The sequence below is a fragment of the Rhinichthys klamathensis genome, unplaced genomic scaffold, assembly GCF_029890125.1.
Source record: "Rhinichthys klamathensis goyatoka isolate OS25496 unplaced genomic scaffold, OSU_Roscu_1.1 h1tg000092l_1, whole genome shotgun sequence".
Lineage (NCBI taxonomy): Eukaryota > Metazoa > Chordata > Actinopteri > Cypriniformes > Leuciscidae > Rhinichthys > Rhinichthys klamathensis.
In genome coordinates, this window is record NW_026606631.1 from 416,097 (window position 1) to 420,543 (window position 4,447).

The window sequence follows — 4,447 nt, forward strand, 5'->3', positions numbered from 1 at the left end:
TATTCATCATATTCACAACCCCGAACGTCATTACCCAAAATATCTGCGGCATGAACATAATATGCACACGAGATCTGTAATGCAAATGTATTATCAAGTTGTTGTAACAATAATACCTGCAAAATAACAAGAAAAATTGATGAGACAGGAGCCACCGTGTCACGTCGCACCAAATCCTCAGCAGATGTGAGGGCGCGCGCACACACAGCTCCTATGTGAGAGTCCTCCTTTCCGTTTTCATAATAAAAGTCCCAGTTTTTCACAACAACAGACTATATTCTCACATTACCTGTAATGATTTACTTTCAAGTCCCACATTCCTTACAATTCACATAAGTAACAATAAACTTGCTTAATGTATAACAACTTTACACAAAATGTGCACATACTTTGGGGTGTCACATCTCCAGTAGGGGTCATCATAGTCAAAGTGACAATGAATAAACAGAAAGCAAAATTACCACTCTATGTCGTGGAAGGAGATGCCCCACCACTTTTCGGGAGAGAGTGGCTCAGGAAAATTAAGCCGAATTGGCGTGAAATTAAAAGTGTGGGTAAAGGGTCGATGGAAACACTGCTAGCAAAGCACAAAAATGTCTTCAGAGAAGGACTGGGCTTGCTAAAATGTATTGAGGCTACAGTGTCACTCAAACCACAGTTCCAGCCACGATTTTGTCACGCACGCAATGTACCCTACGCACTGAAACCGAAAGTGGAGGCAGAATTAAATCGTCTATTAGAGCTGGGGGTCATCTCCCCTGTAACATGCAGCGAATGGGCTACCCCTATCGTACCAGTGGTAAAAAGGAATGGGGATGTGAGGATTTGTGGAGACTTCAAAGTAACAGTGAATCCAGCCCTTTGTGATGATCGTTACCCGATCCCACGAATAGAGGACTTATTCTCATCATTGGCAGGGGGGTCAACGTTTCACCAAACTGGATCTCTCAAATGCTTACTTACAAGTGCCTTTGGCAGAAAGCTCACGCAAATGTCTCACTATCACCACGTCGAAAGGGCTGTTCTGTTACAATCGTTTACCATTCGGCATCGCTTCGGCTCCTGCAATTTTTCAAAGGGCAATGGATCAGATCTTACAAGGTCTTTCCAATGTTCATTGCTATCTAGATGAAATATTAGTGACGGGGTCAAATGACGAGCAGCATCTAAAAAATGTAGATGCAGTCCTCAGCCATCTGGATGAGTTCGGGCTATGTGTCCAACGTGAGAAATGTGAATTCTTTAAAGGTTCGCTGGAGTATTTGGGGCACATCATAGATGCTCAGGGTCTTCATAAGTCACCAGAAAAGGTCAGGGCAATCAGGGATGCGCCTGCACCGAAGGACGTCAGTCAACTTCGTTCATTTCTAGGACTTATAAACTATTACAGTCGATTTATCCCTAATCTTGCATCAGTATTAGTACCCCTCAATGCCCTTCTGTGTAAAGGAAAGCAGTGGCTGTGGTCTCTTGAGTGTGAGGATGCGTTCGACAAGGTAAAAAAATTGTTGCTGTCACAGAGCGTACTAACCCATTATGATCCACAGTTACCAATCAGACTGGCCTGTGTTGCATTGCCATACGGTGTGGGTGCCGTCATCTCACACATCCTACCAGACGGGCTGGAAAAACCAATAGCCTTTGCCTCAAGAACATTGAGCAAAACAGAGCAAAACTATGCTCAAATTGAAAGGGAGGCACTTGGAATTGTCTTTGGAGTACGAAAATTCTACCAATATCTGTACGGGCGGAAGTTTACATTGCTCACGGACCACCGTCCGCTGACAACAATTTTCAGTCCAACGAAAGCTATTCCATCTATGGCTGCGGCCCGTATGCAGCGCTGGGCTTTGTTGTTGGCATTGGCAGCATATGATTACGATATCCAGTACAGAGTTGGTGCACACCACTGTAATGCGGACGGTCTATCACGTCTACCTCTGCAAAACGCATCTCAGGTTAAGCAGGACACAGTGGAGTTGCTTCAAGTCAAGCATCTGGATTCTTTGCCAGTGCTGTGTTCAGATGTTTGTAAAGAAACAAGGTCTGACTCCACTATGTTACAAGTAATGGAGATGGTGGCAACGGGACGGTTCTCACAAGTCACAGATGCAAATAATGTGCTCGCCCCGTATGTGAACAGGAAACATGAGTTGACTACACAACAGGGTTGCCTCATGTGGGGTTGGAGAGTGAGGCATCCGGGTGTCGTACGGATGAAGGCAGTTGCTCGGAGCTATGTCTAGTGGCCTGGCATTGATGCCCAAATTGAACAATTGTCAAAAACCTGTCACTCATGCCAAACGACGCAAAAAGCTCCTGATCCCTCACCATTACACCCTTGGAAGTGGCCGGAATCACCTTGGCAACGAATACATGTGGACTTTGCAGGTCCGTTTGAAGGACACATGTACTTGGTAGTCGTGGATGCTCACTCCAAGTGGCCAGAGGTGTGTGTGATGGAGTCAACTACATCTACCAAGACCATTCAGGTGCTGAAAGGGATTATTTAGTCGTTATGGACTCCCAGAAGTGCTGGTTAGCGATAACGGACCTCAGTTCACCTCGGAGGAGTTCCAGACATTTCTCAAGTCTAATGGAGTGACACACACACGTTCTGCACCTTTTCACCCAGCTATGAACGGCTTGGCTGAACGCTTGGTCCAGACATTTAAGCGGGCACTACGTTGTTCTAAGGGGCCAACTTTGATTCAACAAAGGCTGGACACCTTTCTATTGGCGTATCGAAACACTCCGCACGCCACCACAAAGGAATCGCCTGCCATGTTGTTTCTGCACCGCAGGTTGCGTTCTCGCTTGGATATGTTAAAGCCTAATGTTGCCTCTGTGGTGGAAAAAGCACAAATCAAACTGTGCCAGCAGCGTCAAGTGCATGCTAAAGACAGAACATTTTCTGTGGGTGACAAAGTATTGGCGCGTGATTATAGGAGGGGAAAGAAGTGGACACCTGGTGTTGTTTCAGCAAAGACAGGCCCTGTATCATACACTGTCGATGTGGGATTTGCAGTTCACTGGAGACGTCACGTTGATCAGATGTTGGCACGTCTAACTGACTGTAACAACGGAAATGAGACGGGACCGGAGGTCATTGAGGTTCCTGAGGGGAATCTGACAGATCCTTGTGAATATCCCAGGTCAGAAGAAACTTCACCGCCTAGTCTCGATCCAATCCAGACTGGGTCAGCACAACCTGTTGATTCATTCCCAAGTGAAGCAGGTGAAGTGTTAGGCACTCCACACAAAGAGTCGAGGAGATACCCGGAACGTGCCATTAAGCCCCCGATACGGTTTAGCCCTTAAGGTTTACCTTGGTGGTATAAGTTGATTCTTTTGTATTCATTTTGACAGTCATGGCACTGAGGTTAGGTAAAATAATAAGTACAACACAGTTCACTGAATGATTATAGTGTTCAATCACAGATGTTCTATATTTTTGGCATCACTCTAAGTACTGTATTAGACAGGAGTATAATTGTGTCAAGCATGTTATATATAGAGAGAGAGAGATGTAAAAAAAAAAAAAGGTTATACTGTTCATGTTCTATTTAAGTGTATATGTAACAATGTTACTATGTGGGGAGGAATGTGTGATATATGCACTTAATATGCCTGCGCACTAGAGGGCGCTCTAGCTCACCCCCTTTGTATGTTGTGTTGAACATGAAGAAGACTGAGTTCCCAAGTAAACAGAAATGAATCGACACGGCAATCGTCTCCGCTTCTCATTGTGTTATATAAAGACAAAGATATAACAAAGATGACTTGACTTGACTTGGCTAGAGAAGGCTCAGGGACCCGTTGGGTACGGCGCTTTTTACGGCGCGGCACTGTAGCGGGTGGAAGTGCAGTCTCGGAGAAGAATGCCAGGCGAGTCCTCAGAGTCACCATAGGCAATAGCTTGCAGTGAGGGCATCCGCCGTCAGCGAGCGCGAGAGCTGCATGATTCTCTCCCAGGCAGGAAACGCAGATCACATGGCGGTCCCCGTCGCTGAGTTGGGCTCGGCACGAGCCACAGGAGGATGGCATCTTTAAAAAGACGCAGCTCTTTTAGAAATGTGAGTCGCGGTGGCAAACACACAGTTAGCAGAGTGTAAAAGGATATATGTACGCCGGGTAGCGTAGCAGGAACGGCTACTGAAGGCGGCGAGGTGAAGGCCAGCGACTTCAGATGCTGAGGCTGTCCTGCAGAAGGCTTTTCCAGCGGCGCGGCTTTTCACTCCGGATCCAGCAATGCGTGAGCTTCGCTGAAGAGATGAAAAATCAGTGATATCAGCCCATCGAGCTATATTTATAGGGCTAGGCCACGCCTACTTCGGCGGGAAGGTGACGCAGTGGGTGCGAAGCGCCCCCATTGGACCGCCAAAGGGCCTCTCTCGATAGGCTGCTGCAGTTGCCGCAGGACAGCCAATAGGCACGCAAGCCGCCT

General features: G+C 46.8%; 1 pseudogene; it reads left to right on the forward strand.

Moving 5' to 3' along the window:
- Nucleotides 1–410: 410 nt before the first annotated feature.
- On the forward strand, nt 411–3,343 carry LOC130085975 (uncharacterized protein K02A2.6-like; annotated as a pseudogene).
- Nucleotides 3,344–4,447: the final 1,104 nt, after the last annotated feature.